This window comes from Podarcis bocagei (genome assembly GCF_964188305.1).
Source record: "Podarcis bocagei genome assembly, chromosome: 9".
NCBI lineage: Eukaryota > Metazoa > Chordata > Lepidosauria > Squamata > Lacertidae > Podarcis > Podarcis bocagei.
Genome location: NC_138134.1, coordinates 56,859,708 through 56,886,848, shown reverse-complemented (window position 1 = coordinate 56,886,848; position 27,141 = coordinate 56,859,708). Strand labels below are relative to the sequence as shown.

Below are 27,141 nucleotides of genomic sequence, written 5' to 3'. Positions count from 1 at the left end.
AGTGTGGATTATAAATGTGTAAGTAAATAAAACAATGTTCATAACACCAACATTTGATTGGAGGAACAAGGGAATGGAAGGCTATCTACAGAACTTTTTTTAGTCCAACCACATCCTATCTTTGGCGTGAATGGGAAAAAGCTCACCCACCCTCCAAAGTAATGCACAAAAGGCCAGTGACATGCAACTGAGTGCTATGGACATTTCACTACAATATCTCCTCCCAAAGCATGAGAACAAACAGCAGTTATGTGCTATAAACAGTGTGCCTGTAAAGGCCTTCAGTCAAGAAGGTTTTATGGGATTTTTAGCTCTCATAATTGACCAAGGAAATATATTCACATGTCTTGTCCTGAAACACCTCCAAGATCAGATTGGCATGTGACTGGGCCTGATTCTATTTCAAAAGGCAATATATTAGTCCCCAGATAATTCCGCAGACACTCTGCAGGCTCCAATAGTATTAAATAAAGACACAAAAACACAAAACAGAAATCGGACCTAGGAAGCGGTTCTAGGAACTGGCATGACAGAAGAGTTGGCCGTGTGCCCATAACGGAAGCGGTTCCATAATGAGTGGCCACTTCTACATTATTATAAGAAGGATCTGAGAAAAGCCAAGAGATGGGCTGGATAAGACATCCATGCAATTATCATCTCTGGTACTTGGAGTTTACCCCAGAATAATCAGGCCTGTCTAGTAGAGATGGGTGCCTACAACCAAATCCTTGACTGTGGAACGTTGGCTCAGTACTGCAGCTTAATGAGCAACTGAACACTCCAACATGCTGCCAGAAACCAGAAAAAATGACTAATTCCAGCAGTGTGAATGATTTTCCATTTGAGCCTTGGCTCAGTGCACATACCCCTCCCCTCTGAGACAGACCCTCTGCATTCTGCAGAACCATTCCCACCCTCAAGTCCTCATTCTGTTGTGCATGACCTTCCAGGGGCTGCATCCCAGTGACAGGTGGTGCCAGAGAGAAAAGTGGGTGAGTCAATGGATGTATCTCACTATTTATGGGGTCCCTTTAAGGCTTATTTTCCAAGTTTCGGGTGTGTGTGTTCAGAAGGGATGGAACTGCCTTCAATATGAACCAATGTTCAGTTTCAGTAAGCCATGATTATCAATATAGGCCTATGCCTAGGCTGAAGGCTAGATGAGCAGAAAGGATCTTGGCTTGAAGGCACAGATAATTCTTCCTATCATACCGGCTTTGAGATAAACAGAGAAATAAACGCAGCAATGTCTTCCTTTGAAGCTGGGTGTCTGGGTGGTTGATAGTTCTCTGACAGCAACAGCAAAGGGGGGCCTGGACAAGTAAATTTTGTTTCTTCCTATTCTAATTAACAACAAATAAAAAGGAAAAGAGAATTTAATTATAAGATATATTTGAGCCTGTCCTGGAAAAATTTTTTTTGTTTAGTTGGGAATGAAATACCTTCTGATTTATACTTTTGAGTGCCCTTAGATATTAAATGTTTCTTGTTCAGATGTTTTTAGGCTACAATACCTTCCCTGAGGTCTCCCACCTCACTTGGCATTTTTGGCATCAAATGACACTTTTCAGCACCACTAAAAGGGCTTTAATTAACACCTGGCCTTTGGGAATTAATAAATCTATAAACCACCTGAGCCAATTCAATCTTCAAAGCCCTAAAAAGCTTGGAAGCCAAATACCTGTAAGAGTACCTTGTTCCATATATCTCTGAGATCATTTGGTAAGGTTCTCCTAGTGATGCTGTCAATGGACTCTACTTAGTTGATGGTGACATAAGAAATGGTCTTCCCTACAGTGGCACCCCAATTATAGAACTCCCTCCCTTTGGATATACAGTGGTACCTCGGGTTAAGAACTTAATTCGTTCTGGAGGTCTGTTCTTAACCTGAAACTGTTCTTAACCTGAGGTACCACTTTAGCTAATGGGGCCTCCCACTGCCGCCGCGTGATTTCTGTTCACATCCTGAAGCAAAGTTCTTAACCTGAGGTACTTTTTCTGGGTTAGCGGAGTCTGTAACCTGAAGCGTCTGTAACTCAAGGTACCACCGTACAATTGAAAACCTCAGTATTGTGTTTTGGCATCTTTTAAATACACGTTTATTCATTCAAGCCTTTAGTTGGGACATCAGGGTGTATCTGTTTTTATGTTTTTGAGATTGGCCACAGCTGATTACTTTATTGAAATTAATATGAATCTAATTTTATAATGTTTTATGGCATGGATGGTGCTTTCAGTCTGAGGACCGGATTCAAACCTGTCTGAACTTCTCGGGTCTGCTTTCAAATGAGGAGCACCGCTAGAGGCAAAAAGCAAAAGAGGGCGTGGCTAATTTTCAACTATGTTATATATTTTACATACATTTAGCTATTTCACATTTCATTTTGGAGAATTAGATGTAAATTCTGCAAAATGTACTTAAGATGCATAACATTCACATAAAATCTGCAAAAATCTAGGAAAGCCACAGTTAGTGCAGAAAGTGACTAGGTTGATAGATGACATCAAAGATTGACAGATGACATCAAATAATGTTGGAGGTTCCTTACAACTGCTTTAATATTTTAAAAAAATGTTTTATTGCTGGTTTCATGTTTCACATGAATGAAGGGCAGTTTAGAAGCATAACAGTAACAACCCATGAAATAAATGACTGCAAAATGGGCTAACACGTTACACATCCCATTCCTTGTATCACACCTATAGAATCAGTGGGGCCTGGGAAAAGAAATTTCAACCCAAACTAGACAACTGATCACTTCTCCTAGCTTTGGAAGTACACTGAGGCTAAAGGCAGGTGGTGGTGGAGAGAGAGCAAGTAACTCATTTATTTCCTCTTTTCCCCCCAGAAGTGCTAAGAGATGGGCATCTCATAACTAATTCCAGTTATAAAATTTCAATGTTCCAGATGAACGAGTTTAACCATTTCCTTCCGTCCTGTAATGGGAATTGGGGTTGCTTGTGCGTAAACTGCAAACTGCTCCAAGCTAGCCGTGTAGCTAAAACTTTCCCCGGTTGACAGCCCTTGAAACGCGACTGTCTTAGTCACTGGCAGAATCCGTCAGTGGGCGGGACCTAAATTTGCGCCAACATAGGAGTTGTTTGACTCCAAGTCTCCTCCTAGATTCCCTGCGTGGAAGCCTTCTGCGCAGCGTGGGCGTGCCAAGCGGAGGTCCTGTGCTCTCTCCGCTGATTTCACTGGAAGAATCTCTGAGCCTCCCCTCCGCCTTGCTCTCGGCTTCCCCTTTCTCCCTGGTGTCCCCTGGATTTCTTTCCCCCGTGGGAACCCTCTCTCTCTCCTTGCTAGTTCCCTCCCCTGCATCACTGGAGCGACTTTCCTCTCCTCTTCCCTCTGATGGCAGTTCCCTGACAGGTCCAAAGACTGTAAAGGAGAAACTCCGAATGTCTGAAATGTGCCCTTCCCTCCTATGAAGCACTGGTTACATAAGCTGTCGTGAGCAGAAAATACTTCAAAGCCAGAATAAAAGCTGAAAGCGGGAAAACATTTTGCAGCGAAGAATATACATTTATTTATTTTCAATCGGTGGTTTTAGGCCCATCTGTGGGCTTGACGCAAATTAATCTCAGTGGTCTACGTTTGGTCCCATTAGGGAGACTTTTACATCCCCAAACTCGAATACCCGATTTTGCAGAATTTGACACTTATCTGCTGCCTTGATGCCAAAGGAAAACAAACCTCTTAGGTGCATGGAAATTAAATCATCTCCTACCCCAGAGATGGTCATCTTCCCAGGTCAGGGTTATGTTAAGAACAAATGAGCAGGCTTGTGTTTCATTGCTTGGACCATAACTCTTACTACCCACACAACATACTGTACAGTATTTAATTATTATTATTATTTTAAAGAATGACAAAGGGTTATATATGTTACGCACAACTTTCCTTTAAAGTAATAATGCCACACACAGTGCTCCGTTTAGCAAACCATTAGCTAGAGAAATGTGTTGGATCTGAACATGGGTTGGTTTTGTTGTTGTCATTGTTTAAGATGCGCATCCCTTCAGAGGCCTTCGCCAAAACATACGGTTTGCATTCATTGTCATGAACGAACATTAGGAAAATGGTTTTGAACTTTCCAAACATAGCCAGTGAGGACAGTGAAACAGAGAGACACTGTGAATGAAAAGAAAAGGCTATCTGTCAGAGACTGGACTAAGGGAGAATGGAGGACGGATGGTTTTGATAGCAAGCTGATGTTTTGCAAAAGTTCACAATGTTTAAGAAGCCTGAAGGCACCAGAGGAAGAAAAAAATAGATTAAAAATAAAAAAGCAGGAAGGAAGCCACAGCTACATCACCAGGGCCACCATGAACATTTCCGGGCCTGTAAGAATTTGCAAGTTTTGCACAGCTCCCCTTAATTGGTTTAATCAGAATTTGTGTTTGATATTTTTGTATATTAATACCATACATATGAGAGTTCTGTGTTCAATGTTTGTTTTGCTCTTGGATAGCCCAATACAATCCAGTTGTAGAAACAGTGTCACAGTTAGACACACACACTTATTGGGATTCATAAGAGCTGAAACACTGGAGCAAGTAATCTCTCTATTGTGCTATGCTCAGATAGCTGCTACATCCAATCAGAATTAGTGGTGGCAGGCTGACGCCATGTCTGGGCATTTATCCTACCCTGCCTCTTCCAAATGGGTAAAGAGTGTCTGCCTTCCCAAATCTAAATCCACGAGTAATGAAATACTTGTGCACACACACACAAATATACGCATATACACCAAACTGGAAATCTGATGGAAGGGTTTGTGAGAGGTCATTGAAGATCCAGTCATCTGTTGTTGTTTTTAGCACCCCAGATGACTGTTGTTCCTGGTACTGAAAAGAGCAAGAAAAGTCTTCACATTTCTGTTGCAGGTGGGAATCAGTAGAAGTGTGGAGTTGGGGTACATAACATCTGAAGGGCACCAGCTTATGGAAGCCTGATGTACATCACCTCATAAAGAGGAGGCAAGGATTTCTATAATGAGCTAGCAGCTCCTGGTCTACTCTCTATAAGCCCAAATCTGATAGCATCAATTTCATTTTGCAAAAATAGTCCAACTCAGCTTTGTATTAGTACTTGCTTTTCAACACATTTTGGTTGTTAGAGTATGATATCTTTCAAGCCAAAAGGGACATAAATACTCCATTTCATTTCTGAGTTTCAAATGTATTTATACAAACAGATACATTTGTCTCTGTGCATGTGGTATATAAATTTTATGAAATAAATAATAAATAAAATGGGCAACATCACAATGTAACCCCACGGAATAGAGTTCAGGTTACTGTGTCTTAATGTGGATATTGTAGAGCTGGGAAAGTTTCTGAAAAAGGTAACTGGGTGATCAGAGGAATGCCATGAGGAATGATTGCAAAGGTCCATGACTCAACTCAGTGGCAAGGCACCCAGCATCTCCAAGTACGCCTGAGAGGGTACCTTGTTTGAAATCCTGGAGAGCCCCTCAATGTAGACAAACCTGAGCCAGGTGGACCAATGGTCTGACTTGGAATAAAGCAGCTTCCTATATTCCTAAGGTTGCCACATAACATGTTGTGGAGGAAGTGGACACAAAGAGAAGTTTTTCTACCTCTAATTCTATGAGGTCACGCAATGAAGAGTGCAGTTGTGCTCAGTTCCAACCTGTAGGCTTCTTTTAGGCATCTTGTTGGCCACTGTAAGAACAGAATGTTGGACTAGAAGGGTCTTTAGTTTGAATCATTAGGGTTCTCCTTATGTTCTTAAAATCCAGAAAGCCCTAGAGCAAACTCTCCTTTACATCAAAGGCAACCAGGATGACTGTACTGCTGTCATTGGAATTAAGGTTTACACTAGGATAGCTAAGAAAAATATCAAGCTTGATTTTATTATTTAGTTATGTCTTTCTTCCTGCCTGTTTGCTTCTTGATTAGACTGAAGACCTAGTAAAAATTCTTACTAATCAAGCTTTGTCTATTTTTCTACAAGGACCTGAATCTAAATACAAAGTTCTCTTTAGTTACCTCTGAGATTTACAGTTGAAAAGTTTGATGGACATTTACTGCCTAAGAAAATGCCCAACTAAATGCCAAAAAATACTTCCGCTCGTTCAGCACAATCATATTATAATTCACTACATGTCACACTGTAATTCACTAGCAGAGCATTGTCACAGGAACACAGGAAGTTCATTATACCAAGTATACCACTGGTCCATCTACACCAGTGGTGCATTAGCTACACTAAATGGCAGTGGCATCCCAGGATTTCAGGAGTTTTTCCAAGTCATAATAGGAAATTGGATTGTGAGTGAAGGATTGAAAGGATGCAAGCAAAACATGTCAGTCACTGAGCTATGATCCATTCTAACTGAGGCAGGGCTGGCTCAAGACATTTTGTTGCCTGAAGCAGAAAAATTGCCTCCTCCCAGTTCCATTCCCAGTATGAAAGCTCAGCAGACCATTGAATCTTCATCCTCCGCTGCACCCTGAGGACAGTGGCTTACACACACACAGCATTCCCTTCAATAGTTGCTGCCTGAGGCACCTGCCTCACTCTGCCTCATGGTAAAGCCAGTTCTGAAATGAGGGCTTATTCACATTACCTCTTAAGCAAGGACTGGGGAACCTTCTTCATCTTGATGTCCACATTACCTCCTTGCATAGGTTTCCCCAGTGGGGCTCATTAGTTGAATCCCTCCCAACAGACCTAACTTGACAGGTTAATTAATTTCAGTGAGTATCCTCTAAAATTGAATGCCACCCATTTTGGCAGTTCAAGGGCACATTCCAGCCAGGCAAAAGTAGTCAAGGAGAGAGTGGCTAGTGGGAGGGAACATAGCCTGGAGACAGTCCCAAGGGCCAAATAGATAGGAGTGGAGGGCTGCATCATCCCCTTGGGCCTGAGGTTCCCTGCCTCCTTCCTAAACCATGGTTTGTTTTCATCTCAAGTCAGCTGCTCAAAAGAATGAACATGTTAGATTAAAAAAGAGAGAGCTTAGCTTAGCCTAGCATTATTTCTCCCTCTAACACTAGCCAGCTGTGTGGCTCACAAAAGGAGCAAGATGCTGGCAGGATTTCTCCTAAAAAATAGAGGTATAATAAAAGTTTAGGAAACCTATAATTCACTTCTAGGTAGGTACTCATGATTGCTATAAAAACGGCTACATCAGCCCAATAGGTACATCCCTTTTCAGCCTCACCCAATTTCATCTTCAAAAATACTTTATTGGCCATAATTAATTGATAGCTTTGAATGGATGAGCCGGTCTTGGATTCACCCTCCCCAACCCCCTCTACTCACTATGATTCAAAGACAGTTATAAACACTTGCAATCACCACAGATCATGTTTTACCAGGAATGTCAACTTCTACATCATTCATATTTACTAACCAAATTCTTGTTTGAAAGACACGGGACTCTTCCAGATGACCCATTTATTGAGCATTCAGCTTGATTTGTTTGCAGGGAGGTAATAAAGCAATGAACATTCATCCTAATTTTCTTGATGGGTGATTACGCATCTTTGTGTTAAACATTCATTCATTCCATGCTTTTCAATGCAAAAGGTCAGTTTCTTTTTTAAAAGGAGGATTTGTTCCACTAGGCTGACAGAGCGCTTTAATCCATTTTAATTGCGCAAACTGAAATCTCCCTGCATGCTTGAATTCGTCCTGCAAAAGACTGGCAGTCTAGAGGTGCTCATGGATGTACTCTGTCTAATCAACACTGTATACGCCTATGAATACCTGAGTAAAAAAACAAAACAACCTCAACTAACTCATGAGAAGCGGCTGTAAGTGATGCTAGGTTGGTTCCAACGGCTGAAGAAGCAAGCCAACGTTCATTTTTTTAATTAAAAAGCATGTACATCTCAAATCTGACACATTAAAACATCTTGAAAACATTACGTTCATATATTATACCATGTCTTTGTTATTCCAGAACTCAATAAAGAGCATCCACTTTGCCTCAAAGACTGTCATCCTTCCTTTACCCACACATAATTAGTCAGTTTATCCATTGCAGTATATTCATATTTTCCCACCAATTTCCAGCATGATGCATGAAGAACTTTGCATAGTGCTATGGGAAGGGTCTTGCATGTGGAAGGTCCCAGGTTCACCCTCCGGTGTCTTCAGGTAGGGCTGGGATAGAACACTGCCTGAAGCCCCAGGGAGCCACTAGCCAGTCAGTGTAGACAATGCTCAGTTCAACAACAACAACAACCATTTTTTGCTGCTGCTGTCTTCTTCTTCTTCTTCTTCTTCTTCTTCTTCTTCTTCTTCTTCTTCTTCTTCTTCTTCTTTTTCCTCCTCCTCCTCCTCCTCTTCATCTTCATCTTCCTCCCCCTCTTCCTCTTCTTCCTCTTCTCCTTCTCTCCCAGAACTTAGGGGCCATAGAGGGAGAGAAGAGGGTGAAGAAGTTGTACTGCTCAATTAAAAGACTTTGTGCTTGTAGAAGGATACTGTCCAATAGGACCCATTTTAGATTCAAACCAATGGTATAGTTCCTTTTTGAGAGAATAACAGCCCAAACCTTTGTTGCTATTGGAGATGACTGCTTCCGAATACCAGAGGGGCTGTCACATACAGTAGAAGAAGGCGGAGGCCCAGAGGCAAAGACTGGATCCAATGGGCTTATGTTATACTAGGGTAGATGTTGGTGGAACTTCAGGAGAAACTTACTAGCAGTTAGAGCAACCCGATGATTGAAGCAATTACTAACTAAGAGAGTGGTGGATTCTTCATTTCTGGCTGCAGGGACCAGATAGCCAGATTCCCTAGCACCACATTTCCTGCACTGAGTGGCAAATTGGACTAGATAGCCTAGAATGCTCAACAATTTTATAAGCAGTGCATGTGATTCCTGTATAAGACTCACTTTTCCGAAGTAGAGGGTTCTGCAGTCACCTGTTGTATTCTGCAATTGCAGCATTCAGTTTGAAATGCCATACACCTCTTCTCTCCGTGTGCTGCTTTGGAACACTTGCCCTTGGCAAAGGATACTTAACAGAACACAAATTGGAAAAAATAGAAATTAACATTTCCCTCTTCTGAGGCTGAGGTAATGAGGGGAAATGTGAAATTCACGAAAATTCAATTTCCTGGGGGAAGCAAGCGACATCTGCATTAGCAAGAAATATAGCTTCATTAATTACTTTGGCTAGCTGTGGTCTTTTCAAGCAGGGTGCTTCCAAATGGGGGTTTATTGTGGGATTGGTGCTCCTCGTGCCTGCAAGCTTTTTGCAGCATCCGCAGGATGCTATTGACATCAAAATGCCAGCATGTGTCCCCTCCCCTGAATTTAATCAGGATTTATCCTTCATGCAGGAAAGCTGTGCTGTTCAATGAGGGCAGTATCATACCACTTTCAACAGTCATGGCTCCCCCCCCCCATTTAATCATGGGAACTGTAGTATGCTAAGGCTTCTGAGAGTTGTTAGGAAAGTACTATCTCCCTTACCTCTTGAGAGTCCCATGGACTGCAAGAAGATCAAACCTATCCATTCTTAAGGAAATCAGTCCTGAGTGCTCACTGGAAGGACAGATCCTGAAGCTGAGACTCCAATACTTTGGCCACCCCATGAGAAGAGAAGACTCCCTGGAAAAGACCCTGATGTTGAGAAAGATTGAGGGCACAAGGAGAAGGGGACGACAGAGGACGAGATGGTTGGACAGTGTTCTTGAAGCTACCAGCATGAGTTTGACCAAACTACGGGAGGCAGTGGAAGACAGGAGTGCCTGGCGTGCTCTGGTCCATGGGGTCACGAAGAGTCGGACACTACTAAATGACTAAACAACAACATCTCCCTTACAAAGCTGCAATTCTCATATTGGTTTCATAATCAATCTCTCTTCCCCTGGAACTCTAGCACTTTTGGGGAAACACTTTTGGGGAAAGAACTCTCAGCATCCTTAACAAATTTCCAGGAGTTGGCTGTTGAAAATGGTATGATATGGTTTAAATGTATAGTTCAGATGGGCCCTCTGATAAGGTGTGGGGTGGAGTGTGGGAACCTTATTGCCGATGTTCCATTTGTGGTATCTGAATTACCTGTTTGTGATACCAAGCCCCCACACGTCTTAGTTTGACATGGCTGTGCTTCCCTGTGCCTCTTTCAGAGCATTCTCTGAGGGAGCAGTACCCTGAGATTTTGGATGTGACTTATCTCTGGCTGCAGCCAATTGCAACAGCGCACTTGAAAAGCTGTGCGAATACTCACAAGATGATGGGTCAAGTGCCATACATTGTGGACTTTTGATCCGAGTGTCAACTTTGGGTTTGACAGCTAATATGCTGCATTCCACGAGGATTCTTTGCAGATGTTGCTGTGGTGTTTATGACATAATATCTCTTCCCACCGCAGTCAGATAACTGAAAGTGACCATCAATAAAGAAGGAAAGGAAAGCACTCGCATGTGTTATTTCATGGGGGAAGTAAGTCAAGCATCACATGTGCGAGAAACTTGGCCAAATAACACACATTAAACCTGACTGTGTCTCGGTGTTTCCCCAGGAGGCTTCGTGTACAGATGTTACTAGGGCATTTACAATATGCGCGCACACACAAAAATTATCCCTTCTCTGTGAACTAAATCGAAGTTGGGCCATGGAGACCCCAACTCAAGATCTCTGTGGCACAGGTTCCTCGAGCAATTTTTATAGACACTTCCTAAACGCTTTATGAGCTATGAAAACAGTTGGGAGAAACTGTGCAGCCACATAAAGGTCACATGCTAAGTATGTTGCTGGAAAACAACCGGGAAGGATTGGGGAACTGGAGTTCACAATGACAAATGTTGCGGGCCTAAGGCAACATTTCCTGCTGTAGTTCTTAACATCTGTGTTATACTCTGCAATACTCCTACACACACACACACACACACACACACACACACTCATGCAGAGCTGTGGAGTACGCATTTCAGTCACCAAACACGTGTCTTAATTCACATTCTTTAAATTCAGGGCTATAAATCATAAAGCTTGGGAAGAAAAAGAACCTGGATCACTGGGGTCTGAATTTCCACCCCCACCCCTTCTGTTTCTGGTCTAGATTACAGACATGTTGTTGCTAAAAACAATTCTTCTTTTCTTTTCTTCTTTTCTTTCTCCCCCCCCCCTTTCCTTTTTTTTTTTAAAGCCATTTGCTGAATTAGCTGATTTATGTCTTGCAATTTCCGTAAATGCCATCAGATATAATTCTCTCAAATGGCTGGGGTTTTGCTGCCTTGTTTTGCATTGCACACAAGGACTCCTTGAAGCAGACATCAGAGAGCGAAGACGTGGCCTAACAGCCTGTAGCGCCTCCCATGCAAAATGTGCTGCCTGAGATCAAATGTTAACTGAAGTGATAGAGTTAATTACAGTGCCGAAAGAACCCAATCCTGCAAGGTGTTGAGCTTTGCCAGTGAGGTGCTGAGTGTTTGGGTTCTCATTGAGGTTTGTGGGAGATGAAAGTGCTTAGCACCTTGATGTGGAATTGTATTGAATCTAGATTTGCAACCCACTCCCAGAAAGCTGTGTTACCATGTCATTGCAAAACAGATTCTTAGTTTCGGCATCATCCTGATGAAAGCATATGGGGTAAACCTCATGGGGGAAACCCTTTACCTCTGCTGTTGTTTAAAACCACAGTTTTCCTCTCAGTGATTCTTCACCCCCACTTTACTCAAACTTCTGCCATTGTTTAAAACAGTCACTCATTTTCCTTTCAGTGTTCCTCCCTTCTCACTATACTCAAACGTCTCGCTCTTCCATTGCTCAGCTGCCTTATGTGAGAGCAATAATGGATGTTGAGCCCTCAAATATTCCATAGTATTTTCCTCAAAGCTCTGCTGTTGGTTAAAACCACCATCTTCCTCTCAGTTCCCTTTATCCCTGATTTACTCAAATTTCCACCATTGTTTTAAACCACTGCTTTCCCCCTCTTAGTGCTTTTCCCATCTTGCTCCTATGCCATGGCTACTGCTGTTTTCACATTTGCTCCCCTCCCACACAATGAAAATCAAGGATTGTGATATGGCACTACAAATACTTCAATGGTGGCTGTGTGATGACATTCTTACATTTTTATTATATATAGAGAAAATATAAAATTGACTCGTGGGGATCTGTTAACATAGATGGCTCTGTGGGAGCCAGAATGGTGAACCTAAAGATGTCATTGTCACATTCCACAGCACTTCTGTAGATAACCTGCCTGAGCCAGACCCCCTTGAAAGATTTGCCTATGCTTATTAAGTTGTTTTAACACCTCTCAAAATCCCCCCCCCAAAAAGAAGCACCCTCACATTGATTGTAAGCTCCTTGGGTCAGAGACCTGCCATTTTCTTTTAACTTTTTGCTAGCTATAGCAGCAAAAGGAGAGAAAGAAAAGGAGGCGCAAGAGCACAGTAGACAACTACATGGGTCCCCGGTTTGCAAATAATTCCAATTTGACTTGCATTGTATTGTCTGTTGATTCCGAGAATGGTGCAACTCACCCTGAATGATCTTTCTCTGAAAATGCAGTTGTGATGCTCCCTCCCCAAAGTACCCATCTGGATAAAGTCTAACATACTGAAGCATCTATCAGCTTTCTTCAGACATCAATAATGATGCAAAGGGAGCAGGAGAGAGTTATACATATAGATGTATTGTTTGGAAGCTATTACACAGGAAGTGTCAAATCCAGGCAAGACTGGTTTCCTCCAAGCGTTCAATATTCAAGCCATGCCAAGAAATGTGGTTATATGATACACCTGTCCAAAAAAGCAGCCCTCTCTGCACAGCTGCAGCATCACTAGCCACCAAGACGGCTTTTGATGGTATCAAGTGGGAATAGGCTTCATGTGCGCAAATGGATTCAATTGGACTTGCTTTTCATTGATTCAGCTACGATTCCGCACACAAATCCATCTGTCAGCAAACAATGAGAGATAGTTGATAAATGCTGCTTGGAGGGGCAGCGGTTGCCTGCTGTATCGTGATGCTGTATTTATCTTGGCCTTTGTGAACATAACTCAGGCGATTTGAAAAGCAGCAAATGTAACAGAGATGGAGACAAATGCAATGGGATTTCAGAGATCTGAGTGAGCTCTTTTCGAAAAGCCACAGGCTTCGTCCCAGTACTCTCAATGTTGTCTGGAATATTTCTTTGTCATCTTAATGGGAGGGAACACACTTAGCCAAGGGGATTTGGTCACTAACCTATCTTCCATAGGCACTTGAGGGTTGCCAGGTTCAAATCCACTTGGTAGCTCTGGTCTCTAGCCTGGAAGCACAATCCCATCAGCAGGTTTGGGGGGAGAATTGAGGTTTCGTTTGCATTTTCATTCATGCTTCTTGAAACAACATGCATGCCAAAAGGCAGCTATACTTCAACACAGATACTTCTCTGATTTTTGTGATACCATTCTCCAGCCAAAAATAAAATAAAATGTGTGTTTAGTGGCATAGAGACAGGGGTGTAAAAAGGCATCATTTCCCATTTACACTTGTATTCCTCACATGCAGCGCTGTTTCTCTTCCTCTGAAGTTTGCCTTCTGTCAAAAACCATATTGTTTCTCTCACTGTCTGCTGTATTGAAATTACATAAATTATGTTGTCCACCCCATTTGCATTTCATTGCAAAGGAAACACAATGCAAATAGGGGAAACCATGCAAATTAGCTGATTATCACTTAGGTAATGATTGCCCATGTTTATTAATCCTTTTACGAGGTTCCCTTTGCCCAGAATGCTCCCCCACCCCATACAAATATATCCATGGGCCTCCTTTTTAGCATGTGTCCCAGGCTTGGTTTATTTTGTGGGTTGCACAGTTAGCAATATCTCTAATAAATTTTGACGGAGAGTTTCCGTTGTTGTTTTTCACATGGTGCCATTGCCTTTGGAAGTCCTTTTGGAGAAGAGGAGCAAGGAAACATGTTTGGGTGAGATCCTACTGCATAGCAAACCACCTTCTGGCAAGTGTTAAAATTAATTTCTCTAGAGTTAGATGAAATTAATAACATTTGTTTGCCTTTGCCTCTATCTATAAACATTTCTGCTGCTTGAATACCCTTTCTGCTGGAAAGTGACATGCATATGGATGATTTATGAGGAATCAAATTGTTTCGTAAGGGTAAAAGGAAAAACAAAGTAGATTGTTTCACAGTTCAGCATTCCTTGAAACTTAAATTTCAGGCTTGGTGTTACTTCCATTAAAGTTGGCAGGAGTTTTGCCATCGACTTCAGTGGAGTGGAGCAAATGTTCTTGAAGTCCTGGCCAGATGGTGAAAATAGTTGTGGGCCTGGATTCAAAGGACTGTGTGGGGAGTCCCATATATGCAATAGGGATGCTGAGGCCCCCTGACCACAACGCTCCCAAACCTGAAAAGCTTGTCTTGAAACACAAGGGATTTTCAAGAACAGCGTCCAACATGGTGCAAAGAGCTGCGGTTGGACAACAGCCTCCAGGGAAGCTTTTGTACACATGTGGAAGCATTTGTGCATGGCTATGGGGCTGTTTGGATCCTGGCCTGATGCTCTTCATTTATACCTTGGAGTCAAGAGGCTTTCTGTTTGTGTTAGTTTCTTTTCCATCAAGAGGTGCAAAGTGTGGAGAGAAAGGGGGAGAAGATCGCAGCTCCAATTCCCATCCATATGCAAAAAGTTACTTGTTCTTCTAACTCCTCATCCTGATGGCAACTGAAAATCTATACCTGATCCCCATCCCTGATCCACAGTCCAGAGCTTTTGTTCACAGCTAAATCATTCAGATAAATGGAGAAAGTATCTTGCCCATCTGGATATTCAAAGGAATGCTTGCATAGATTTGACTTCACTGTAATGAATAAGGTGTTATTTGCATGCAGGGAAACTTTTGCTGCATCCAGACAGAATGCTAAACCATGATTTAGTGCAAGAAGAATAAGTCATAGTGAATCCTGGGCTGGCACAGCTGTGAAAAAGGAATTTAAAGCTTTCCATTCTGATATATATTAACTGAAGTTTAGTGTGTCATCTGAACCCATAACTGCAGTTAATCTTAATTATGGTGAGTAGAAACAAGGCAACTCAATAAATTGTCATTTGCATATTGTAATGAATATAGGGGTTGCTCGTGCGTAAGTTGCCGCCACTCCTGGCTATATTGCCTTGTTAAACCTTTTCTGTCTGGACAGCCCTTCATTTCGTGGCTGCCTCAGTCGCTAGCAGAATCCGTCAGTGGGAGTTTCTTAAACCTTTTCCAGCATAAAAGCTGTTTGATGCCAAGTCTCCTCCTACTCTCCCTGCGCGGAAGTCTTCTGCGCAGGGAGGGTGTGGGTAGCGGAGGACCCGTGCTCTCCCCGCTGGTGTCTGGCGAGGAGTCCTGGAGCCCTCTCGCCAATTCCCCCATCTGCCCCCCTTTGTCCCTGGTGTTGTGCTGATTACCTTCCCCAGCTGATGAGCTGCCTCTCTCCCTGCTGGGTCCCTCTCCAGCATCACTTGGGAGCCTTCCCTCCGCCTCTGGCTCCGATGTCAGTTCCCTGACACATATCTTCACTAATCAAAGCTACAGTATAGTTTGATAGGCTTGTCATATGTCCAGATTTTCCAATGACAGAATTAGCACCTGGGGGGAATTTTGGGAATTCAGCAAAATGTCCAGATTTTTACTTGAAATATGGCAACCCTAAGTTTGGAAGCATTCTGAAATGTCCCATGTCCACTCAGTGCCATTCCAATTTTATTTGGGTTCAAGTCTTATTTGTTAAATCTGAAGTTCTGTTTCACCCACATTGACTCTAATGCTGGAACTAAAAACAGGGATGTCTTTCCCTTGCTTTTCATGTAAGTGAATGAAATGTGCAGGCAGAAGTGCCCCTCCAGAGTGAATTCAACCTTCTTATTACATTTTATCAAGATTCACATGGGACGCAGGTAGCGCTGTGGTCTAAACCACAGAGCCTAGGGCTTGCTGATCAGAAGGTTGGCTGTTCGAATTCCCGCGACGGGGTGAGCTCCCATTGCTCGGTCCCTGCTCCTGCCAACCTAGCAGTTCGAAAGCACTTCAAAGTGCAAGTAGATAAATATGTACTGCTCCAGCGGGAAGGTAAACGGCGTTTCCATGCGCTGCTCTGGTTTCGCCAGAAGCGGCTTAGTCATGCTGGCCACATGACCCATAAGCTGTCTGCGGACAAACGCTGGCTCCCTCGGCCAGTAAAGTGAGATGAGCAGCGCAACCCCAGAGTCATCCACGACTGGACCCAACTGTCAGGGGTCAAGATTCACATTGTTTGGGTGGGTTTTTGTTTCGTTTTTAGAAGCATAACAATAACATATAACTCAGTATGACTTCCTAGCATCAGTTTGTGTTTGAGAAGTTGATACCTCCCATGGCTGGGAAAAAACACAACATGGTTGCAGTTATAATGTTTGCTAGCTCTCCTAGCCCAGTATTCTGTTCTCACAGTGGCCAGCCAGATGCCTAGAAGAAGTCTACAAGCCCAGAAGGGCATTCTCCATGTCCCTGCACTTTCTTGCAACTGGCATTCTGAAGCACACTATCTCCAGCACCCAAAACATTAATTTGCACAGCCATGGATTTTAGGAGGATCAAAAATGCAATAAAGTCCCAGTTTGATCATGAAGTCATCTCTGAAGGAGGAAGAAAACCACACATCTGGTGACAACAATGACTTCAGAGTCATGTGAGAGACTCCAAATATGGGGGGGGGGGGGAGGGAAATGGCATTCTGCATAGAGTAATAACTGGAATTGGCTCACACATTTTTCATTTCCATGCATTTGTTATTTGTTGTTGATGCATGCAATGAGGGAAAGTTCCTTTGGAGCTCTCTGCAGTAGTGAGCTGTCTTTCTGGGTGACACAATTTTCCTTTTACACAGAGCAGAAGGACAGACCCACACCTTTCAAAATGAGGCATCCCTCCCAGTTTTTTCCCCGGCCCTGGAATAACAAGGGATCTGTTCTTCACCCCATATGTTGTGTCAGCCTGGAGTTTATTCAAAGGCCACCAAGCCTGTGGGAGGATCTAATATCTTGAATGAATTTGGACCATCTCCTAAGTGCGTTTCATTCTCTGAATGAACAGGGCTGGTTATATAATCCTCAAATACTCTTCTAAAGCAATAGAGTTAGGGTTGGGTTTTTTTCGTAAGCTGGGGTGCAGATGCAATTTTTTAAAAATCAGGAAATTCAGGGATTAGTTATCATAACTTGAAAACAGAGGAATTTACCCCAGTTGCTGGAAACCACAGGAGGGGAGAAAGCTGTTCCTTATGAACTTTTGGGCACTGTGAGACCAGAATGCTGGACTGTGTGGGCTATGTGCCTTGTCAGGGGACTGCCATCGAAAAAGGGGGGGCCACAAGAATACAGGGAGCCTCCAACGTTGCTGAGAAGTTGCTCTTCGTCAGGCGGTGGAGAGAGCCACGCCTCCAGTGAAGCAGAGGGGGAAAGGAGGGGTGAGGCGAGGGAAAGGCTCACAGATGCTACTGTGATCCCAGGCGCCTCACTTAGCCAGGCTGGTCAGGAAACAGACATGCCACTTCCGTCGCCCAGTTTTCGCAGAGGGGTGAAATGGAAGGAGAGGAGGCGGAGATTTGGGGTGGCCAAGTTCTTATGCTGGGGGAAAAACCGGGAGGGGGCACTCCCGGAATCTGCAAGTGACTGAGACAGACATGAACTTTGGGTTTCTGCACTGTACATAGTTTGCACTAAAGAAAACCTGTAAAAGACAGGTCAGAGTCCTGGGAACCACCTGCAAACCTGACAGTTCTGATCCAATAAGCTCTTTTTATGTAGTTCTGAACAGTTAGCAGTCCTTCTCCCCCTCCTCCACTTTGCTTGTAGAGCCCTGCTCAGCTATTAGTTTTAGATCAGCAGAACTGGCCCTGCTAAAGGGGCCACATAATCAGTGGCGTAGCGTGGGGGGTGCAGGGGGCCCGGCCGCACCGGGCGCAACATCTGGGGGTTAGGGTTAGGGGGCGCAAATCCACGGGTTACGGGGCGCAAATTACTTGCCTTGCCCCGGGTGCTGACAACCCACGCTATGCCACTGCACATAATACCTGTTCCACATTTGTAAGAACTTAATTGCATTGTATGGCAGCACCAGCATTTGGAAACTCTCTGCCTATTGAGATCAAGCAGGTGCCTTCACTGTACTTTTTGTTGTTGTTGTTGTTGTTGTTTTGGTGCGTGAGAAAAACATTCTTGTTTAGACAAGACAACCTGATGATTAAATAGTCAAGGTAAGTTGTAAGTTTTGTACTGCTGTGAATTTCTCTCTCTTTTTTGGTTTTATCTTTTAGTAAACCGCTTTGAGGGTTCCCCCCCTTTATACATCCAAGCAGCGTATAAATTTTATGAAATAAATAAAATTAACTATGCATATAGGAACGCTTCCTTAAAGAAACATGAGCTTTGAGAGAAGTTATAATGGTTTCATTCTCACTGTGCAGCTGGAGGACTCCCACAGAAATCATTGGATCAGAATATAATTATATATATTTTGTGCTACTCTGAATTTTGTGGTATAGTTTTGAGTTCAAAAAATGTCCTAAAATGTGTTAATATGTATTTTTAGGATCAAATGTGATTGGAAATGTGTATATTAAAATAAAATACATGTATATTAAGATGAAATACTTGTTCAACTATGCAATATGTGATAAAATAAATACATTTCAATCAATTTTTAAAATCTCAGATTAATCTGGAAACAGTATGATGATGATGAGGATGGATGAAGTGGTCTTGATTTGTGAGTAGGCGTATGTGAAATAAACTGATCCATACATCCCTAGTTGAAAGATCCCAGTGGAGTAAATCTAATACGGTTCCAGCCTCATCCTCTGTATGGCAATGCTAATTGAAGTTAAACAGGTAATGCTTTAGAAAGAACTGAGATTCAAATGTATTAGATAATTTTTTTATTTTTAAAAATAAAGAACCTTAATAGTATCTCATGAGCGTAAATGTAGTTTAAAGCACACTTGCTGAGGCGATTCCCAAAATAAACACCCGAAAACGATGAAAGATGTCCTGAATCTGGTAAAATATTGTGCAATCTCTATAAGAATCCCCAATGAGTGGAAATTCTGTCATCCCAGCTGCTGCTAAAGTCTTTTAAAATAATGGAAAAGAAGGATTTATCGGTGGGTGACTGCTTTGTGGATTTGGTTCTGGAATATAAGCAGTTGGCTGAGATCAATGATGGAAATCTATGAGCATTCATGGTACAGATGTTCCAGGTACAGACTGATCGCATTGTGATTTTTCGCTGCCTACCTTTGAGACTGTCCATAGTCGGAGTGAGTCCATTAAAAGCTATATCCATCACTGCAAACACTCAAGGGTAAGTCTGAATAAAACGGCAGGAAGGAAATGCTTCAGATTAACATTTTGGCGGAATGCCTCACGAAGAAGGCATTAGCTGAAATATTAGTCTATAGGATTTCCTTCCTCTAGTTGTTCTCAATACGCCAAGGACCCATTGCTAAAAGAGTTGGGATATGTTGGTTTAGGATCACTGGGTTTTGGGGCAGAAGAGTGTGATAGCCTGGGCATTTGTTGCTGCATACCAAAATACAACGAAGCCAGTTCTGATAAATTGTTCTTGAACATTAATGTGATAAATGGCACAGTGTTTTAACATGCATCACTGTCTACAAGATATAACAACAGCAACAACAACCCAACATCACACATACACAATGCATGCCGGGCCCTCTCAAACTTGGGGGCATCTAGGTGCCTCTGCATCCCATTATAGTAAGGGATACTGTTTTCAGGTGACCAGTGTGCCTGCTCAGTCTGTTGTTGAGGTAATGTCAGCTGATGAGTAGCTTCAAGGCCCCTAGTCTTCCTTCTTACGGTTTCTTTGTCTAAGCTGGACTTGGACCAGGCAGTCCTTCAAAGAGAGGAAGGCCCCATGTAAAGTCTATGTGCTCTGTGTGTGCATTAGATGATGTCTGCAGATTTAAATCAGGATGAATGAGATTAATTCTAATTCAGGAGTTCCAGCTGAACTAGGCTGGGGACTGGACATGAGAAGCTGGTATTTATGTAATGAACTTATGAAATTATTTCACACAAGAAGTCTGAAAACATTGACCCTGGAGTAAGCACACCAGCTTCAGAGGTCTACTCTGGACAAAATGGTTTCAGGAATGCTTCTGATGCGTGTGATTTCTATAATAAGAAAAATACTTTCAGAATTCCAGTTTGTATTATATGAAGCACTCATAGCATTTGTGCGCCATAAAATGTAAGCTATATCATGTGAAGGATGACATCCAACAATAACAAACAAAAGATCCTCATTCCAGGATTGTGGTTCCATGAATGCCTAAATATATCTGCTGACATTAAGGATTTTCTACACTTCTACCCCACATACAGCACACGTTATCTGAGGAAAACCATATTTAAGAACTCTTTAATCCTACAAGCTAGGGGTTGTGTCCAATATCAGTAGACACATTGAAATTAATGGACATGACCAATTTAGGTCCATTCATTTCAAAGGGTCTGCACTGAGTAAAACTTAGTTGAATTTATTGGTATCCGTCTGTCTTGAGAGAAAATGGAGTGCACCTCTCGGGATGAAGTCAAAGTGCTGCATTAGCATCACCAAAGTGACTTCCCTGGGGTGCAAGCCTGGTTGGTGTGTATGGAAGTCCTGGGCTGCCCAGACGACAAGACCCTCCTCTCAGCCTCACTGATGCGGTCCAAAGAAAAGCAGAGCAATATGATTGACACCAGGTTGGCTGCAGGAATTGCCTAAGGAGGCATACAAGGCACCATCCAACAATCTTAGGGATTCCACTCCCGATTTGTGTAGGATTTACTTCTTTTTCTTCTCTTGAAGATATCCCACAAAGCAGTAGAAGTTTAGGATCAGTGTTTTCCTTCTCCTAGATGGGCTACCTTCCCAGGTTGATGAGCCCCATCTGCCCATCACTTCCCTCTACATGACATGCAGAAACTGCCTTCTTGACTGTTGGACCTGCTGCTGGTCTTGGCCACTCAATGTACCAGAGCTTGCAGAAGTTGTTGGGCTCCATCAGTCCTATACAGCATGGCCAATGGTCAGGGGTGGAGGGCCAGCAATATCTAGAGCAACCTTTCTCAACCTGGGATCCCCAGATGTTGTTTAATTACAACTCCCATCACCCCTAGCTAGCAAGGCCAGAGCTCAGGGATGATGGGAGTTGTAGTCCAACAACATCTGGGGACCCACAGGTTGAGAACCACTGATCTAGAGGTCATAGGTTCCCATCTCTGTTGTGGTATTCAGCAAAATCTGCATGCTGTGAAAGCAATTTTTAACAGACTTCATCAGGCAAACAGCATACAGTAGTAAATTGTATTTGACAACCTATGAACTTTCATATTTGAAACACACATATTTGAAATTTGCCACAAGAAATGTCAACTATAGGCACTTCAAACATTTTAATTCTCCAACCTTAACTGAAATAACTCATATTTTTCAGGTACACATTTCACATTCAAATTGTAAATTTGAATTCAAAATTCCTCATCCAAAGTTTAGATTTTGAAATTGGGGGCAGGGGTTCACTGAAATGTCACATATTTGTGATTATTTATGTTGTCTCTGTCAACACCATTGTGTGATCAGTTGATTACTACCAACAGATTCAGCAAAACCATGTTTTGCTTGGGGAAGAAAATGAGGTCAGAAGCGTATATAACTTATGAAATCAGTGCAAATGCTATTTTTAGGTTTTTTACCATTTAAATAATCAGCTTAAATAAATGGGAACAAGTACCCTATTGCTTTTGAAACATTGTCTGCTTGTTCTGAAGATGTCGGAAAACAAGCACAGGGCGCCTGTATGTTTAAAGTTAGCCAGCATTGTGGATTGACAGATGTGATGCCTGCATCCGCTTGCAGCTGGGATGGATTCCTCACAAGTGTAGAAATATCAGATGAGGATAATCTTTCAGTGAACTATTAATTATTTGGTTAGTTTCCAGTATCTTGAACTGCAACAGCTCATTCTGTTCTGAACTCACTTAATTTATTCTTGCCAGGATGCACTTAGGTGATGTATTTGCTAGTTTGATACATTCTGGGTAACATTAGCACTTCCTTAAAATGTGTTAACAGGTGCACAGGTGAAAAGTTGAACAGCTTAAAGGGCTCAAGTGGTGCAAGGAAAGGTGACGGATATTTTAGGTGTGCTCCAGGAAAATGTTTACATGCTCCTTCTGAGCTGTACAAATCTCTGAGTGCTGCAGATGCTTGCTCTTTGGACAAAGAAGGGCAGCAAAAGGTCAATTTGCTGCTGCCATTGGGTGTTTCTCTCCATCTTTCCTCTCCTTCAGAGCTAGCCAACTTTATGGAGCTGTCTTCTGAACTCTGCACTGAATTTTTCCACATGGTTTGCTCCTGAATCCCACTTCGTATTGCAAGGTTATGCAATGGGAACGAAAATTCACATGGAGGCTTATTGCTTTGTTGTTGTTGTTGTTTAGTCGTTTAGTTGTGTCCAACTCTTCATGACCCCATGGACCAGAGCACGCCAGGCACATCTGTCTTCCACTGCCTCCCGCAGTTTGGTCAAACTCATGCTGGTAGCTTCGAGAACACTATCCAACCATTTTGTCCTCTGTAGTTTCTTTCTTTGTGCCCTCAATCTTTCCCAACATCAGGGTCTTTTCCAGGGAGTCTTCTCTTCTCATGAGGTGGCCAAAGTATTGGAGCCTCAGCTTCACGATCTGTCCTTCCAGTGAGCACTCAGGGCTGATTTCCTTAAGAATGGATAGGTTTGATCTTCTTGCAGTCCAGGGAACTCTCAAGAGTCTCCTCCAGCACCATAATTCAAAAGCATCAATTCTTCGGCGATCAGTCTTCTTTATGGTCCAGCTTTCACTTCCATACATCACTACTGGGAAAACCATAGCTTTTACTATACGGACCTTTGTTGGCAAGGTGATGTCTCTATTTTTTAAGATGCTGTCTAGGTTTGTCCTTATTGCTTTAGTATACATTTAATGAAAGTTAGTGGTGCTGTCTTTGCTTGATGTTTCACCTGCAAAGAGGCCTTCTCTTTCCTTTAGCATTATGGACACATTTCTTTTTCGATAGGGAGATTTCCTCAAGATCTTATGCTGCTGTTGTTTGACACATTCAGTAAAGCGATTTTTTTGACTAAGCGGCACTAGCAGATGCTTCTCATTTGCTCCCGCTGTAGAGAGGCATGCAGATCGCCCCAACGCAAATGCCAGAACAGTTCAAATCTGGAAAGTTACTACTTTTCTGTCAGAGGCAGACTGACCAAGAGAAGACTTCCTGAACCTCAAGAAAAGTTTGTCAGGAACAGGCTGTCTGACCCATGAAAGCCTGAGGCAAATGCCATCTTTGATTTCATATCCGAAACAACTTTACAACCTCGTAGCAGAGTCCAAGAACAATATATTTTCTCAAGCCTCCTTCTGTCACTTCTCTGATCCTTCTGCAACAAGTGTAATAGGAAATACGCCTCCCCCCCCCCCAGCCCTACCACCCCAATATCAGCAACGCACGCACTTGCCTAGCCAGGCAAATTCAAAGTGACATCTTATTTTTCATTTTTATTGTTTGCATGTGGTAGTCTCATTCTGAAGCTTAGAATGCATCCTTTCTGAAGTCGCAGAGGTATCCCATCTCAGGCGATCTTTTATTACCATTAATACTTCTCTGCCCACAATACTTGAGTCTCGGGACAGTTCCGTAATATATTAATTAATGGTGCGCTAGGATGTGACATTTCTGGCGTACATCACCGGTTCACTACACTCCCTAATTTTGTGTAAATCTTGGTGTTTTATAACTGCAGAGAATTAAATCTGCTATCAAAACAGACTTCCCTTTATCCTGGGAGTGTCATAAAATTTTAAGGCCTTTATTATTTAGTGCGCTATATATGTCAGGAACAATTTTCTGGGTTTTTTTCTTTCATTACCCTTGAGCAACCCCGCCCCCACCTCAAACTTTGCAGGATGCATGTAGCCCCCTGAGAGATCTCTACATTGCCCAAATTAACTTATGTGGTGTCACAAATTGTTCTAGAAAGCCCCCCCCCCCTTTGGCATGCTACATATAATATATTTTTGCATGCGATTCTGGTGGGTGATTGGCTATTTAATAGTCGGAGTTCTTTATTTCTCCTATAATATTCTATTAACGTACACATCTAATTTCACCACAGTAATTTTCACAGACGTTATCCAGTTTCTCTTTTCTGCTAGTCTGGCCAGCTGGGAATGCCTTTCTGTTTCGTTACATTAATTTACTCAGCTTACTGTAATAATGTATGAAGGCAAAATATGCAGAGAAGACAAGCTTCTGCTGTGGTTTGAGTGGACAAAATGTCTACTCAGATGAATAATCCATTACCATAGCTGCTGTTTTCCTAGTTTCAAGCATAGCTACAGTTCAGAAAAGATCATTTGGGACGAAAGAAGAGAATCCTGTTGCATTGGACCACAAACATATCCCCACAGTGACCAATCAAGGTGCCCATGGGAATCCAACTGGCAGGACATGAGTGTACTAGCTCTCTTTCACTGTTGTTCCCTGGAAGCTGGTGTTTGGAGACATGCCTCCTATGATATTGGAGGCACTATGCAGCTATCTGGATGTATAGGGTGTTAGGGAAGGGGTAGTACCTATCAGGTGCAAGTTGGCACGAAGAGGCAGAGGCAGTTGTCAGTGAAGTTAACTCTTTATTCAAGCAAGGAAATGGCATACAAATCAGCAACACTTCCCAGTCGGTCTTGACCCTATAGAGCTGTTGCCAGGACTGAAGGTCCCTGCCTTCCATCCTTTCCCAGGCTCCTGGATGTTTCCCAAGCAGTCTCAAACTACGTCTGCACAACTCTGGTCTCTGGCCACTGTGGTGTAGTGGTTAAGAGCGGTAGACTCGTAATCTGGGGAACCGGGTTCGCGTCTCTGCTCCTCTGCATGCAGCTGCTGGGTGACCTTGGGCCAGTCACACTTCTTTGAAGTCTCTCAGCCCCACTCACCTCACAGAGTGTTTGTTGTGGGGGAGGAAGGGAAAGGAGAATGTTAGCCGCTTTGAGACTCCTTCGGGTAGTGATAAAGCGGGATATCAAATTCAAACTCTTCTTCTTCTTCTTCTTCTTCTTCTTCTTCTTCTTCTTCTTCTCCTCCTCCTTCTCCTCCTCCTCCTCCTCCTCCTCCTCCTCCTCCTCCTCCTCTCGTCATTATCCTGCACATTCTTGGAGACCAGGGGGGACAGCAGGAGAGGGAGACTTCCAGGATTCTTCAGCATCCTCTTGACCTGACCCCCCCCTCCTCTGCTTCAGCCTCAGGGTCTGAACGGCTCCCTATCACTGGCTCTCCCTCCTCACTAAACCCTGTTGCCCTTTCAGCATCCAGCCACTCCTCCCAATCTGCTTCCTCCCAATCTGCTCGACCTCTCCTCAGTCAGAACCAATTCCCTGGCTCTGAGCCTTCCTTCCCTGGGGTTTGTGGGTTCCCTGGATAGCGCTTCCCACCATTCCTCGTCGTCCAGCCAGTCCCTGACAGTACCTCTCATGGGGAACGTGTTGCGCTCCTTCTGGGGTAGTTTGTCCACCTCTGGTCCCCACCCTGCACTCACTCTCACCTGTGGCTTCCAGAAGCCATCAGGATGTGACAGCAGACACACCCTGGGAAAGGATCTCAACTGGTCTGCTAAACCAGGTGAGGGCATCTGATGGGTCTTAGACCCTCAGTGAGTTAGGGACTTCCCCTGTATGTGAAGACAGACTCTGGCACACTGAGCAGACAAGATGGGGCTTGTCAACCTGGGAAGGTCGTACATCTTAGAGAAGGAAAACTGTGGTCCTAAAATTCTGCTGCCTTGTGGGATATCTTCAGGAGAAAAACAAGCTAAGGATTAAACCCTAGACAAAACCAGAGTGGAATCCCTAAGATTGTTGGATGGAAATCCCTGCAGCCAAGCTGGTGTCAATCATATTGCACTGATTTCCTTTGGACCATATTAGCGAGGCCAAGAGGGGGCTTTTGTTGTCTTGCCAGCCCAGGACCTCCATACACATTGCCTAGGCATGCACCCTGAGGAAATCACTTCACTAACACAGTGATTTGACTCCATTGTCTCTCTGGGCAGAAAGGTGCCAAGAACAATGCAGCTGTCATAGCTAGTAGCCATTGATAATCTTATCTTCTGTGAATTTAACTGATCCCCTTTCAAAGCTAATCAAGTTGGTGACCATGTCTTCATCTTGTGGCAGCAAATGCCATATCAGCTGTGTGACTCTCACACCAGTCAACCTTTTCCAGCTGTACAATATCATTTTTTGAGATAGATTCAGGCAGTGCTTTTCCATATTGAGTTTTCTTGAAATAGGGTGGGAGATAACAGGACCAATTCTTATTTTCTTATATTTTCTTGGTAAATCCACAGTCCCCGTCAAGTCCCTATTCTGCTTTTAAAAAGAGGAAGAAGCAGTGTGTGCACTCATCTTCAGAGTTACCATTAATCAGATTACTGATCTGATTACCTTCATATCTAAAGGTTATGCCTCTGAGAGTGGGTGGGCAGATGAGTCTATTGAATATGTCTGTGGACTGAATTTAAACACAACTAATATATCCAAAATCACAAAATATCATTGAAGTGTCCTGGTCCAGTGGAACATATTCCATGCATTGAAAACAACTTTTCAAAAAGTATTGTTGAATGTGAGAAATGCATAGATGTTAAGATAAATATAACTTCATTTCATAGTTATTGGCCAGCTATCAAGACTGCGTCATTATCTGCTTTCAGCACTTTAACTTTATGAAGGCAGGAATCCAATGTTTACAGGGGAGGAGCTGTCTCTTGGGAATGAAGCGGCTAATATTCTTGGCCATTTAATACATTTCAATGCTTATGGTCACATGCAAAGCACTTACCCTGAGCGATTTATGGTATGTAAAGCCAAAATAAGGGTTATCAGCTTCCTTTTAACTAACCAATTGATTGAGCAAAGCAGAAAATCACCAAAGCTTCATTGTTAGTGCTTATAGAAGGGAAATAAATTGTAAGTTTCTTTGGCTACCTCTACTAACCCCTTTCGGACTTTAACTACCCAAACCAGTCCTTACACTGTATGTGAATAACAAGACTTCTGACAATTTCT

General features: G+C 42.9%; 1 long non-coding RNA gene across 1 annotated transcript in view; it reads left to right on the top strand.

The window, feature by feature from the left end:
• The first annotated feature begins 873 nt into the window (after positions 1–873).
• The window catches only part of LOC308594794, a 31,615-nt gene continuing 5,347 nt past the window's right edge, over positions 874–27,141 (top strand). The window contains exons 1-2 of the long non-coding RNA XR_014011619.1: positions 874–992; positions 13,881–13,949. This is a non-coding gene — a long non-coding RNA (uncharacterized lncRNA). The remainder of the gene's footprint in view (positions 993–13,880; positions 13,950–27,141) is intronic.